The sequence below is a fragment of the Lagopus leucura genome, unplaced genomic scaffold (assembly GCF_019238085.1).
Source record: "Lagopus leucura isolate 7727_CA_CO unplaced genomic scaffold, USGS_WTPT01 Super-Scaffold_100002, whole genome shotgun sequence".
NCBI lineage: Eukaryota > Metazoa > Chordata > Aves > Galliformes > Phasianidae > Lagopus > Lagopus leucura.
In genome coordinates, this window is record NW_024962263.1 from 45,122,443 (window position 1) to 45,138,022 (window position 15,580).

Genomic DNA, 15,580 nt, shown 5'->3' on the forward strand with positions numbered 1-15,580 from the left:
TAGTTGACCTGCCAGTTACGAGGGCTAGAGCAGAGCTGTTAAGATTCCTAGCCAATTCTTTTTCCCAAAGGAGGGAGAATGAGTGTATTCCAGGCTAATGCTTGGAAGGAGGCTGGCCTCAGGATGTGTTCATTAAAACGACTCTGTCCTCCATGTTCCAAAGTGCAGTTTGTGCTGAGGGGAACTGATAAATCTCTCATTTAAAAAATGCATGTTGAAAATTAAATTTATTCTCTGTGTTGCCAGAGTGCTTTTCTGGTCTGGAATAAATCCCATAAACTGTTTCTTTCAGCCAGTGTGCGGAGATAAGAGAATACACTGGTGAGTCTTCCTGCGTCCAGACTATCATTATACGTGCTGGGAAAAATAGGAGCCACTGCAAACATTTAGGGACAAAATAATGTAAGGGAACTGTCTTCTGCAGCGTGTTGGTGTCAAACTGATGAGTAAATGGTTCAAGACAGTGTCCCTTATTATCCATAAGAGGGTTATTATTCAGATTGTGATTTTCTTTATTTTGAAAATGAGGCTTGCAATGATCTGTCTGACATCATTATTGGCTTCCCTTTACCTGATGCTCTGTTATTCCTTCTAACTTTCTACAGCTAGACTGATTTTTATTTAACAGAGCTTCTGGTCACTGTTCTTTACTCTTCTGTTTTCATTTCCTGGTTTCACTGGAGGAAAGCACTTGTGATTTCAGTCAATAAGAATTTGTATTCCACTGATCATAGAATCACAGAATGGCCTTGGTTGAAAAGGACCACAATGATCATCCAGTTTTAACCCCCTGCTATCTGCAGGGTCGCCAACCACCAGACCAGGCTGCCCAGAGCCACATCCAGCCTGGCCTTGAATGCCTCCAGGGATGGGGCATCCACAGCCTCCTTGGGCAACCTGTTCCAGTGTGTCACCACCCTCTGTGTGAAAAACTTCCTCCTAATATCCAATCTAAACCTTCCCTGTCTCGGTTCAAGACCATTCCCCCTTGTCCTGTCACTATCCACCCTCACAAACAGCCGTTTCCCTTCCTGCTGATATTTGGGTTCTACTTGTACTACTAGTATATTACTTTCTTTTGAAAAGATAATTGTTTTGTATCAGACTAGAGGAGGTGAAGAATGATTTAGTTCAAGATAAAGAGTAGAACTATGTCTTTTATGTCATGGCAGTGCCATGTTAAGGATACCAGTTTGTGAGTATAAGAGGAAAACTTAGGAAACAATGATAAATATTTATGTAAAGCTATGGCATAGGGTTTGTTAATGTGATGGATTGTGTAGTAGTGCAGAAAGGGGTTTCTGTTGCAAGGGCGTTTTTCAAAGCATTTACACTGATGCTTAGAAGAAACAAAGACATTGCAGCCCATAATTCATTTAATGTGCTACAGACAAATTGCTAACACGCATTAGAGAAAAACTGTAGGTATTTTGTCTTTTTTAGCCAAATTCTCAATGCGTTAGAAAAATTCTTATATCCATTTCTGAATAACGCTAGGTAACTTCATCACCTGTTTGATGAGAGAGAATAGCTTAATAAAAAAGTGATTTCAGCTACAAGACTCATAGTAATCAGTTATGAGGCAAGGGAAATCGGCTGAAAAAATGTTGAATCTGGTCATAAATTTAAGTGAATGACATTTTGCTTTCACTTCAGTGCTCTGAGTCATTATATGATATGGACTGTGGTCCTCAGAAGAGTTTTGTTTCCAGATTCTGCAGAAAATGTGCAGCTCCTCTATGCCTCTGTTGCTGCCTCAATAAAATGGGGATGATGTGGTGATACTAGGAGGCTTTTAAAGTGCTGTACGACAGTAATGATAAGGTGTTACGATTTTCTGTGACCAAGCCTAAGGGTCCTTAATTCAACAGTCCTGTCGTGACCTTGGGTCACTGTGCATCATGCTGCTGTCATGAAGCTGTGGACATATTAGACCACAAATTCTGTTCCTGGCATATGCCCGAACAGTTATTAATTTGCCTTTTGTGTTCAAATCTTCTGTTTAATTTGAATTAGCTTAGCTGTAATTGGAGTTAAAATGCTTTGGTCTCTGGTTTCTCTGTGAGGTCAGGGTGCTACGTGTGGACAGCCTGCCGGCTGTCCCCACTGAGGCTGTTTTGCAGCAAAATGGACTCTAAAGTCCAAGGCCCTTTGTCAGTGAAGCAGACTGTGTTTACCCATGGCAGTGTTGCTGCTCATTATCTACATCGTTGTCAAATGGTTATATAAAATACAGAGGGATGGGGGGCCAGGCTGTGTCTGTGAGGAGGGCTCTGGATTGCTAAAGGAGCAAATGCAGCCCTTGCGGGCTGCAGGCTGGCACAGCCTTTCCCCTTGCTCAGAGAAAGACTCGTTTTATTCTTGATGGTTTGGTTTTTTTGGGGGGGTTTTCTTTCTTTTTTTTTTTTTTTGGCCATATATTTTAGTAGTCTGAGTACGGTAATCCAGGCTCCAGCTTATATAGAATGGTTAGTTACCTAGCTTGTTGCTGAAGCGACGTTTTTTCTTTCGTGTTTAATTTCTGCAAGGGTTGTAATTGTAAACCTTATTTTATTGTTTTTATTGCAGATTATTCTTAGTAGGATTACCTTTAACTACATCTCCTTTGAGGCCTGCCTGTATGTCACCCATTTGTATAACACGAGGTCACACACACCAGTTTGTTCTTTCAGACAATTCAGAGCCGCTGCTTCTTACTCTGTTCCACTCCTCGCACTCTGTACTCCCTACAGAAAGACACTGTGGCTTTTTGCCCCTGGGAAGGAGATTCTACAGATGTTTTCCAGTACCCCAGGTCGCTCATTCTGACCTAGGCTGGTTGCTGCACTGTGAATGCTCAGAGCAATCGGATTGTGTTCAGGCTGTATGCTGCCCTTTCTCAGGTGTCCAGTGAGGCCCAGCCCAGCCTGGGCCCTAATCCTGCCCCGGAGCCTGCAGGCTGCCCTCCTGCTTACACCCAGGCCCGCTGCCCTCGTGCATTGCCCCTGAGCAGAATAAGCCCTCCTGCACTGCATCTCTCCCTTGAAAAGTAACTCAAGGCACAAACGTAGCGCCTCAGTGGGCTGAAATGTGTGTGTATCGGGGAGGAGGGGAATAACGAGTAGGGGAAGATTTATGCCTTCCTTTGCGCTGTTGCTTGGTAACAGAAAATGCCTCTTAAGCCTATTTTTGGTGAGAGGAGGGGTGAAACTTGATTCAGTGACCATCTGTCCCAAGCCAGTTGATTTCCTGTTGAGCTGTCCTTTGTTTCTGTCAAACAATTGATTGTTACCCTTTGCAGATAAGGATACTGTTGGTGACATTGCCCTGAATCAGCAGGTTGGCTTGTGGAGACCACAAATCAGACCTACCACTTTTTTTTTTTTTTTTTTTCTTAAACGTTTTGGGTTTTTGGTGTTTCTGAGGCCATTAACCGTGGTTTTTATTCATCTGTATTGCTCCCTCTTTCTTCTTATTGATTTATTTTCCTTTTTGGGGAATGTCCATCAGTACAGTATTAGAGTGGCACAAATTTAATTGAAATATTTTTTTTTCAAGAAGTAATAATGCTCTTTAGGTAGTGTGAAGTCATTGGGAAAAAGCCAGTTTTGGCTGCATAACCTTTTTGGCAGTGATGGGGGCAGAAGTTAACTGAAGTCACTATTGAAGAAATCCCTGCTGTTTCTTTGAAACAAAGCTAAAGGTTTCTGTGTGTTTTTTTTCTTTTTTTCTTTTTTTTTTTTTTTTAAGTTACAAATGAAATATTTGCTATTGTTCTTGCTTAATTGTTAGAAAATCATTCTCTGTTTGAGTATCTCCTGATGTTTGCTTAGTTATTAATAGATAGATTTAAACTCTGATTAGATTATTTTTGTCATCTTTATTTATATTGCAAAAGCCCGTATTTTTCCTTTAGGTTTATGCACGCAGGGTATAAGGCATGTACTCTGTAGCCACCTTTATTGATTAAGCATTCGCATTCTGTTGTTCTTCCTGCCTTGAGTTACAACGTTCAGAGAAGAGGGCGATGCTTCAGTTATCAGCTGAAAAGAGTAAGGAATGTGTATCCAGAGAGACAGGTAATATCTGCGAAAGCTGAAGATACGTTGTCTGAAGCTTTTCAATATTGCCTTGGATATGTATTGAATTAGGATCTTTTTGAGCTTGTAGCAAGGTACCTGCTAAACACTGATTTTAGTGGATGTTGTGTCAGGCATACTTGTGGGTTTTTGTTACTTCCTTTTTGAAGTTGCATGAGATGATTAAAATCTGTGACTTTGCTTAATTAGAGTTTCATATCAAACCATGTCAGTGAGTCTGTGGTTAGACGTGTGATAACACTGTGGCTTACTTGCAGATTAGCCACCTTTGTATCTTCCTTTTTGTTGGCTGTTTATAAACCTGAACCTCAGCCTTTTCCCCCTGTTGTTTTGTTGTTTGTCTGCCATATGCTATGATCTGGTATAAGAAGTGATCCACTTGAAAAGAACTTTTTCTAGGTTAGTTTTTCAGATGTGTAAGTTCCTTGATCCAACACACCAAGCTGAGGTGTGTGATGCAGTGATATGTGTGACTGGATATAATCTTTTTTTCATTAGTTCACGGCGAATGTATTGAGCTGTTTACGCATATGAAGTTTCTGCTAAGTAGAGAAATACTGCATTAGGATTAGTTTGGGAATTTTGTTAATCGGATAGATGTACAGACAGTTTTTGTAAAACTAATTGGACAAGCATATTTGCTGCTTTCTCCCTTTCTTGTGCTAGAGATGAGTAGACAACATCAAGATATCTTTTAGCCATTTTATACTGTCTTGAAAATCCAAAAACATTTGTGTAACTGTGTAAATTAGGTTGTTGTTTGGGGCTAGGGAGTTTAAACTTTGCAGGGAGGGAGCTGTTGTGAATTGTCTCGAACTGATTCTTTTTCCTCATACCTGCAGAAATGAATTTCTTTGAAGGGGGGAAAAATTAAGAGAGCTTGAGAACTTTCTTTCAGGCTTGAAAATCCTGTCCCATGTGTTTTTTCAGGCATAGAATAGCTATTTTTCTGGCAAAGAGTAGTTATTTTTATGTTGCTAAGCTGTATAGCCCGAACTGCAGGGAACAGACTGAAGGTCCAGTTCTCTCAAGCAGGTGAGTCAATGGTGCACGCAAATGACAGAGCAGTTAGGATTCTGGTTTGCACCTATCTCCATGCTTTCCTGAGTTGTGTTGTGCTGCATTTCTTCCATTAAAACAGATCTCATGTGTCCTTTGTTCACAGATAAAAGCAGCTGCAGATCTGCTGTTCAGAGGGCGCAGCACCTGTGGCTTACCTTACATGCAGGAGAGCAGTAATTTGAGAAGCAGGTAGGAGACTGGCATCTGCTTGCATTCACCTTCTCATGTTGCTGTTGCAAGGATGCAATTATTTATGTATGGCTCTTGCCTTTTGAATGCAGTCAACCAGAGTCTGAGCTGTGCGTTTCAGTGCTGGAGCATTCTGCTCTGCTTTTCTTTGAGGAAGGGACACACATGGGGTAGGGTTTTGAGTGGTAGGGTCGTGATCAAGTTGCTTTTCCATACTAAGTGAACTGATGTTAGCTCCTCGCATATGTCATTGTTATAACGATCCTATTGCAACTCAGCCACCATTTACAGAACCAGTAGTGGTGCTGTCCTTGATAAAAGTTTGAGAAATCTTTCTTTCCTGCAATATAAAGGCCTACTTGTGGTATGCAGGAGAGAGTGGTCACTGTATCAGTGAATTCTTGCTGTGAGAAGAATGGTGCTGTCCTATCCTCTCCAGCCCATACTGCTGTTTAGAAAACCATGTGCATCAAAGGTGAAAGTGCCAAGCTTCTCCGGGGAAGGTGCGGCTACCTGTACCAGTGGTAGGCTTTTCCAAGGGGAAGTAACTAAAAAAAGATTTTTATGGAATGTTTCTTTTTCCAGCAAATAGTTTTCTGCTGAAGCTTATCTTTGGAAAGAAAAAGAAGAAAGAAGCGTGAGCTTAAGGGAGATATGGTCAGCTACTTAATCATCTGTCACAGCCTTCTGCCTTAGAGGCTATTCCACAGGTGAATGCTTGCCTTCAGAATAGAGCTGGCCCTTGGGCATGCTGACTGTGCTTATCCTCCAGTCTTCGCTTTGTATTGGCTTGATTGCTGGCTGAGCTGCTCCTCATGGACCATCTCTGCTAGCTTAATTCACATTTCGTTTTAGAGTATTCAGTTTTCTGAAAGCAGGAGAATAGTCCATACGATCAGTCCTGCCCTGCATTGTGGTTCATCTCATGTGCTCCTTGAATGATGGTGAGAATGCTTAGTAGTGAGCAGCAGTCTTTGGGAGATTTTCTGGAACTGCTTGGAACAGCTGCCTTTTTATCGTTTGTAGTGAGAGAGAAGAATCCATAGAGAAGCTTTGTAGGGTTTAGATGAAATCAACTGATTTAAGTTCACTTTCATTTCTGCTTCTTTAGAGAAGAATCATTTGTAGAGCTGGAAGAGAATCTGCTGTTTTTGCTGGGGGGAGCCTTTCGTGGGTTTGCTAGGCAGGGAAGGGTGCTCTTACCCTGTTTGGTAGGCAGGCAGGGCTGTGCCAGGCAGTGCCTGTAAAACCAGTCTGAAGGTATGAAGTGATATTATAGATTGGAGGGAAAATTGGGGAGCAATAGAGTTCCTGGTAATTTATGCGAACTTGTACCTGGTTTCAATAATATAAATACATTTTGTATGCTAAATAAATTCATTTATTTAAATATTTTTAGGAAGCCTTTAAAATTATTTTTTAGAACTTGTGGTTTCCCTAAGATCCTTTTCTCCTTAATAGTGATTATGTTTATTTTGCCTCATTTACAGTCAGAGAACTGAGGGACTGAAAAAGGAAGGGACTAATTGACCTGAAAATTGGACTTCTGAGGCCTAAGCTAATGTCTCAAACCTGAGGTGACCTTCTTTGTGTCTGTGGCAGGAGAAAATGTGCTCTTTTAGAATCTGCTGCCTCACTGTTCTTATGAATGCAGTAACCATTGTGGGGCTGAGCTTGTTTCTGGACACCTGATGGCATTCAAGAGGAGGGAAATAGCAAGCCTTTTTTGTTTCCGCAAAAGATGTGAACGGATAATGAAATATTCTTCCATATGTAATGACTAGTGGGCTTTCATTGAGGTACTCTTTTTCATTTAACTTGGAAGTTGAAGCTGCCTGGAGAAATACTGCTGTTTTGCTGTGTGATTAGGAGATCTAGTCTGTTCAGGCAGCCATCGAGGGTATAAACTCGATGTTTCTGAATACTTTATGTGATTCTAAAATTAGGTGTTGCCACAGTGCAACACCTAATAGGTACTCATCCTGTATGTTTGTAAATGACTGCAGAAGGCTGCAAATGAATGGAGGCATTAGTTTTGTGTTTATCAATGGTGTTTTGAAATGGCAATTTCTTTGAATGAAAGCAGATAAAATGGAATGTACCAGTTTGAGGAGAGGTGAGCAAGTGTATGGGGAGATTAGACCAATCTCTCTGAACTGCTGTTACCTTCCAGTTTCTTCTCATGTAAAGATTTGTCATCACATGATGACCATGTGGGTCTTGTTTACTTCTGTTTTTTCCCTCACTGAGGAAAAAATGTTCTTTCCTTTTCTCTGTTTTTCTCACTGCAGCACCGCTACGCTTTATCATCATATCAAGGAAGTTGATCAAGCTTTTAGAGAAAACTTAGTTTTGATTAACAGGATGTTTTTGTTGGCTGTACTGTTGCTTGTTTGTAACTTGTAGTTGATTCCACAGTCTTCTTTTGAAGAGAATTAGCTGACTTTCTTGGGTTTTCTGAACGTGTTGGTGTTGTACTTGCAGAGGAAGAAACTGCATGAAGCTGTGGGTGTAAAGTTGGAGGTGCTTTTGGTGTGCTATGGGCTGGCTCTAACATAATCCAGATGGTTGAGTTTCTGCTTATTTTTTCTGACATCTTTGCCTGGAGTTTTTTCAGATTGTTTTCCCAAGTGACCAGATACCAGCAAGGGGATGGTCTTGGAGTTAAGCCGGCTCAAAGCATTGGCTGGAGGATCTTTGTTCTGATCCGTCTTGACCACAAAGTTCCTAACAGACCCTGGGGGTCGGGCGTTTGGAACTCAGTTGTTGTTGTGATCTTTTTTTTTTTTTTTTTTTTTTTTCCTCCTTTTCTTTCTTCCATGAGTAAAAGGAGCAGCTAAATTCTCCTTAGTGTTTGTGTTGAATTAACACCCCCGTTAAAGCCTGTAAATAAACTGTGAGGTTACCAAAATGTCCTGAGCAGATATCTTGGCTTATTTTTCTTGCAGTACATTTGTTTAAAGTAAATTCTCTATTAAGTCACAGAGAAGTAGCTCTTTGTTTTACCCCTCGTTTTGGAATGCTATTTATTAGTGATTTCCAGGGGGGTCAGAAACATAAATAATGTTCGTTTCAAGGTTTGTTGGGTGCAAATGGTGAGGGGTTCACACTGCAGAGAGCTGTTTTGTTTGGTGTGGCTAATCAGGAGTGAGGCTGGAATTGCTCATAGCTGTCATTCAGGTTTTGTTTCAAAGTCCAAGGGCCTACTGGGAAAAACAAAAAGCTAATGAAAGCTGACTGTATTTCAGCCCAAACCCTCTGGAATCTAAAATGATGTCCTGACACTCAGTGTATTCTTATTCTACTGCATTCCCTTGGTTACTAAGGTAACAGGTTTTTAGAGGCTTTACATCTTCATTGTCAAGTATTTGCTACACTTATTGTTGCTGTTTGCAGATTAGGGCAATTTAAACAATGCCTTTTGAAATGGGGACGAAAAAATACAAAAAGAAATATAGTAGAAATAGATGTAATGAATCAATTACCTTCTCCCGTTTAAATTTTCAGTGCTGCCTCTCAGAGGCTTCATACAGAATGTAACATTGCTTTAGCGATTGGATTTTAGGCATGGAGGAATTTCTTTTTTTTTTTTTTTTTTTTTTTTTTTCTCCTCTCTTTTGAGGTGTATTCATTAGAGGACTCCTTGGATATAGATGTTAAGGGTATCACTTTGTAACTTTGTGTCTTTTCCTAACAACAGAGTTGTCCTGAAGAAACTGAGGTTTGGATTTATGTCAGGGTGTTGTTTCTCTGATTAGAATACATCTGAGACAGTCACCTGAATTTCACAAGCTGTACTACTGCTACGTCACTGCATCGGTGAAATCATACTTTAAAAATGAAGCATCCAGGGATAAATAGGAGAAGACTTTTGTGTGTGTTTAACAACATACCAGAGCTCTAGCTCAGGTTGCTCTGTTGGTGCTCCTCTGCACCCATTTAGCTAGAGCAGAAACATGCTTGTTCACATCTTTCCTGGAAAGCTGGATTGTGGCAGATGTGATCAGACTTACTTTAAATGCATCTTCTAGAAAATTATGTTTTTTATTGTCTTATTTTTTACTGGCTTTTAGAAAGTTTGCAGCAGCGAAATTTGCAGCAGCGAACATCTTCTTTCCATATCTGTGATAAGAGAGCTATTTAAAAAAAAACAACTTAGTGCAGTGTTAACTCTTGAAACTACTGAGGACTTTACATTAAGCTGATTTATGCGTTGGCTGTTAGGTGCGTAATTTTAATCTCTGTGTCATAAAATCTTCCTTCTGTAAAATATAGATAATGCCCAGATATGAGTTAGGAGGAAAAACTGCAGGTCTTAGCCCATGTGTATGAAGTACTTTGGAGGACTGTGATGCTGTGTATGTAAGATTATGTGCCCAGATCATGACATACAAAAGGTAAGGTTGGAGCTCTCCCTGTTAGTGATTTTCAGATATTTTGGTTTTGATGAAGTTTTAATCATATCACTAGATAATTATTGTCATATATATAAGCTTTAATTAAAAAAAAAGAAACTTCCTGCATTTATATGAAGCAAGCTAGTGCTCTGATTGTATTTTTATAACGTAGTTTAAATAATTGCCATTTTGTAAGAATGATGGAGTTTAAATATTGTTTCACTGATGGTTTTTGGTGTGGTTTCTTTTATTCCCTCCACTCTCCTTTCCTCCTAAACAGCTTTTGCTCTTTGCCTGTTGCAGATTAAATGCTTTTAAAGCAGCATAGTGCCCCACTATACGGCTGCTTACAGCTCTTGTTGCAGGAAATATGGTGTAAACGGAGTTTGAAGAGTCAGGGAAGACTTTCTAGCTGTTAACATAATATTGCTTTGTGCATCTCAAATCAATCACATTTGTGATTTCCTCTTTGCTAATAAACGAGTTTGAATATTTTCATTTAACTAACTGAACAGCTTATGTCTCATTCACATATGCAGTCTGGGCTCATCTTTAATTCTGCACTAGCATTTCTACCTCTGCATAAAAACCCTTGCTTAAGCAGTGTTGTTTTTTTTTTTTTTTGTAAATAAAATCTCATTTTAAACAGTATTATCTACAAGCCAGATTCTGTTTCAGAATAAGTGATCCTACCAGATAATTTCTAGGAATAGGCAGCACTTTTCCAGTGGTGAAAGCAGTCTTTTTCATCTCTCTTTAAAGTGATTACTCTGATGTAGCTGTATTATAAAGACTGGGGTTTCTGTGAGACTGAATGTATGAAGTGGGTTTGAGATTGAGTTTGGGATGCAGCGTTTTGTATCTCCATGCTGCAGTCTCAAGCATTATACCTCAGTGTTGTGCACAACCCAACCCAGACCGAATGCAGTATGGTGTATGCTAAATCCTTCTTGCTTGTCATAGAGACAGTGTTTTTAGCTGAGAACAGTCTTACCATATTGGGCAAGATGCAGGTTTTGTGTGTCCTTGAAGTGAGGCCATAGCCTTACACTCCAGAGCCATTTGCCCACGCATAGGCAGTAGCTGTGGGTGAGATCCCCTTACTGCTGAAATGATTCGCTAACTCACTGCGACTATGCCCTTGGATTGTGTTTTTTATATAAAGATAATGTTTTTGCTGCTTGTTTGCTGCTGAATATAATTTCTTTGGAAACACAAGCTAGAGGCCCTGTTGGACGCCATTTTGTGATGGCCTTGGCTTGGGCTTAATGAGATAAATAGCTGAGTGTGCTGGGCTACAGCCGTCCCTACTGCTGTTACAGCAGGAGGTAGCTGTCCTAAAGGAGACAGGGCTTAGGGGCTGATGTGTGGATTCTCCAAACACAGAGCAGATTACGCCATAAAAAGGAGGTGGCAGACCTGAAGGGGTAAAGCTGAAGGCAGGCTGAAGTACTCCCTGAGATGAAGGACAGAAGGGTTTTGGCAAGCATCTACCACAAATCATCATTTTAAAGTGTTTGTAGGGAAGTCTTTAATTTGATTAGGTTGTTTCCTTAATAGTTCTGCATGTGTGATTGGTGCTTTGGCCTGGACAAAGGTGTGATTCAGTATAAGAACAGCTGTGAACAAATGAAGGTGACTTCCTCTCTTTATAATAAGCTACTTATAAATAAGACTTAAGTGTTTAAAAAGCTAATTAAGGGAATGATAAGAAATAAGGTATGCAAAGAAAAAATATACTTCTTTGCCATAAGACTTCAAGTTTGAATAAACAGTTTTATGTTTGTGATTGTTTTTACTGTTGCCATTACAGGGCTGCTTATAGTTAAATTTTCCCTCTTTGTAAAGCTTTTGAGTTTCGAAGGTAGTAGTATTCAGCATATGGCCTTTGTAAGGTTACTGGGACAGCTTGTAAATTCCTTAGTTTGGAGGGGGAAAAAAAAAAAGTGACCAAATTGTTAAGGCTCTAAGCACTGGCTTGGATGCAAAAGAGTCTGCAAGAATTTGTTTGTTTTAAATAGAAACTCCTTATTGCTGTTTTACAAACTTGAAGCAGTCGTTGTCAGTCACTGTGGCAGAGGGCTGTTACACCTCCTAGCAGGCCTTTTTTCTGTTTTAAAATAGTTGTTTTCCTTCCCTGCCAGAAGGGCGATGAATGTTAACCCATCACCAGTGTACAGAGGCTCCCAGAGGAGATTGGATGGATTTCACTGTAGGGAATGGGGAAAGTTTCTTGGTGCTTTGTGGGCGCTCTGTCATTCCAGATATAACCGTGCAGCTCAACAGAGCCCTGCTTTTTGTCAATGGAAACAAACCTTCTTTCCCTCTTTGGCTCCCCATCCAATAAGCAGGAGTAAGTCTTGTGCAAAAATAGATCTTCATATTATTTTTTTTCAATTCTAACTTTTTTTTTAAAGAAGGTTTTTTATTTCTAGTAAAAGTCTTTGTTGCCTTTTTTTTTTTTTCTTCTGATGTTTGTTTTTTTTTTTTTCTTTAAAAACAACTTTTGTGCTTTAATCAGACTGCTTCATAATCTCTAATGAGGAAATAAAAGGAGGAAATACAAGTGTTCCTGGCAATCTGTGATAGCTACCAAAAAAAATAAAAAGGCTCCTAGCAGCAGGGAGAAACTGTCACAGTGAGAGATTAGTAAGCATAGAGAACCTGTGTTTAGGGAAATAAAGGAAGGAGAATGGTCAGTGCAAGTGAGGCTGACCGAAATACTGCTTTCGTTTCTGGAAAAAACGGAGTAGAAAAAAGGAAACAAAAGCAGATTTATCAATAACATTCTGTGCAGTTAAGATTCATATTCCTTACTCTGCCATCCTACATTTTTGTTTTTGTATCTGTTACCTGATTTTGAGCAGTTCTAGGGAGAAAGTCAGTAGGCAAAAGGTAGATGATATTGCATGGCTGTGGCTGAACTGTGAGTTGAAGTAGTCTTCCTGGCAGCACATCGATCCTCTGGTGCTGTCCCCTGTGCAAGGGCACTCAGATACTTGCTGCTGTCTGACAGCGCTGGCTTTTCAGAAAAATGCCCAACTTTGCCTTTGAAGAAAATGTGAGTGCCTGGATCTGGAACCTACATATTTGCTTAGGCCTAGTTATGCAAACACGCTTCAAATGCAGCATAAGAGAACATACTCTTACTCTGTGGAAGTTACAGTCTGAATTAAAATAAATGAAAGGGGAAAAAAAAGGCAGTAATAGAAACCCCATTTGGCTTAGGGTAAATTCACAGTAAACCTAGTATACGGTTAAATGGAAGGGCTTTACTTTATATAGAAATCTGTGGTCTGTGTTTAAAACAAATGTAACCTTCTTGTCCTAACAAAGGCAGTCTTTCATTTCAACAAGAAACAAGGAGAATCAGTATGTCACCAAAAGGCAAATGTTACCTGTATGGTGAGCGCATAATATATTGTGTGATGCAGAGTTGCAGAGCAAGACATACAATATTTTGGACGGGGAAAGCCTGAGGATAGAATTTTTCACTCTTGCTCCATGCTGGCCTGTTTAGCTCCTGGACTACCACTCTCTCAAGTTTGAATCGAGTGCCAATCCATTCAGTTAGGAATCTCACTCCCTAGTTTCTGAATGATTACACAAATTAACTGACTCTTCAGCCAGTTGCCTTTGGTACAGGAATGAGAAAGGATAATTATTCTGAAAATTTACAATAATAATAATTAAAAAGCAAGAAACCAAAAGCACTACTCTGTTATTTTCTTTGCTGAATTTCACCTTTTGATTTCATTCCTTAATGAATTGATGGGTCACTTATTACCTATGGATATTACAGGAGCTGCTCTTATAAAAATGGAAGTTGTCTTCTGCGTGAGAGTTGCTATAAACTGTATACCAGCACATAAAGTACAGCATCTGTGGTGTACTAGCTGAACAGCTTGATCTTTTCCTCTTTTCGTTTTACCCATACCGACTCTATAGTTTTCTTTTGACTTGAAAGTTTAAAAAGTGAAACAAAACTTTTCTAAATATTGTATCCCTATAGATTAGTGTATATGCGCAGTTTATCTCAACAGCATTCAACCAAAAGCATGTGTTCTTTGATTTATAAGATTTTTTTTTTTTTTTGGTAATGTATGTTAAAATGGCTTAGTTTAGAAAACTGAAAGCAAGTTGGTTTTTGTTAGCACAGTTGCAGGCCATATTTGAAGGAAAAATTGTTCTCGTTTGTGTGGAAAACGTGACCAATGTGAAATGCTGCTTTTCTGCCAATGTTCTAGGTTTAAATTCCTTCTGACAGCTCCTTTATCAAGATAGTCTTAAGAAAGAAATGTATCCAATGGAAACCTTTCTCTGTAACACAAATATTTTTGATAAACTGTGATGTTAGTGCAGTCATAAGCTTTTACATTCATTCAAGGCATGAAGTGTAGGTTCTCATCAAGACGATGATCAGTGTTAATATTGGAGGAGATTCCAGTAGGTGCTGTGTGTATTTTTAGAAATGTGTGCAGTGTTTCTGTGTAAATGTGTCTAGAGCTATGTAACTAACAGTGCCAACTCTTATGGTAAATTTGAGAACAGAATTTTGCGACTTCTGTTTTTATTTATTTAGTTATTTTGATGGAAGGTGCTCAAACGCTGTTATTTTTGAATAGCAGTCAGAATGATTTACATGCCTTTGGATCTTTCAGCCATACAGTTAATTAGATTGTATTTATCTCAGTAATATCCAGGTGTGGTTGAGTGCCAGAGAAAAGAGCTGTAGTTTGAATGCCAACTCTCTGAAACTGTTGACTTTTTTCGCAGTCTAGAAAGTTCAGCTTTCTGATGCTTCAAAATAATTATTCCCATGGGAAGAGCTTGTTTGCCTGAACAATTAGGCAGCCTAGTGATGTATCCCCATTGACGAAGATGACAATGATGAAGAAGTACAGACATAATAGAATCAAGCAATAAACTGTATACTTGGCATGCTAGCAGCTTATGTTACCAAACATGAAAAATCTTAACCATATAAATAAGTGTTGTGTATCACAGTCCACACTGAGGAAAAATGGAATTAAATGTAAGAATATTCTTTGTCTTTGAAGTGTTTTTTACTTATTTTTTCTAATGGATCATAGAAATGATTTGAGAACCTTTTGCAGGCTACAAAATTTTATCCATATTCATATATGTATGAATGTATATATTGTGAAATCAATATTATATATATATTATGAATTGACTTAGTTCATCAGCATGATGAAGAGGATTGGAGAGGTGGAACAACCTACCCTATTATCTGTGGAGAGCAGTGTTTCTGTGAATCATTAACATCATTTCTAAATTAAGAAAATTCTTAAAGAATGTCTCATTATCAGCATGGCTGCTCTAAAAATCTGGAGAGGATGTGAAGGCCATCCAATAAATCTAAATTAAGTCATATATTGAGTAATATCGTCTTTGTTATTTAATGCTTTAATAGAGAAGTGATTAAACATTCTAGTATATTCAGACAATTCAAATGAAATGCATCTAATGTTAATTAATTACACAATGTTTTTCAAATATGATTTAACCCTTGAGTTTTAAATATGTGGAGTGTTACAGTTTCTAGTTTGATACTGGTTGAATACCCTTTTGGGAGTGCATGTGCTGCTGTTCACCTCGGTAGTGCTGTAGCAGTGTGAAACAGGGGCCAAATAAATACAAAAGACTGGTTGCAGCTGACTTTGGTTTGCAAAAAGGGATACAGTGGAAACCAGGAGGCCAAAGGGGTTGTCTTCCATCTGTGCTGAAGATGCAAAGTCATGCTATCTAAAGGAGAAGAAAGATGACATTGCCCTTTAGCCTTGGTTTAATGTAGGTCACTTGGGTCACCAGATGACATGACTTTAATGG

The 15,580-nt window shown here is 39.2% G+C and overlaps 1 protein-coding gene across 16 annotated transcripts in view; it reads left to right on the plus strand.

Annotated features, from left to right (window-relative positions):
* The window catches only part of GREB1L (GREB1 like retinoic acid receptor coactivator), a 127,156-nt gene that overhangs the window by 7,958 nt on the left and 103,618 nt on the right, over positions 1-15,580 (plus strand). For 8 of the 16 annotated variants that reach the window (XM_042869718.1, XM_042869733.1, XM_042869735.1 and 5 more), the window contains exons 2-3: positions 5,245-5,330; positions 9,606-9,727. The exons of 4 other annotated variants lie outside the window; for them this stretch is intronic. The gene's annotated coding sequence lies outside the window, so the exon portion shown is untranslated. The remainder of the gene's footprint in view (positions 1-5,244; positions 5,331-9,605; positions 9,728-15,580) is intronic. 4 more of the 16 variants (XM_042869719.1, XM_042869721.1, XM_042869729.1 and 1 more) reach the window with 2 other exon arrangements.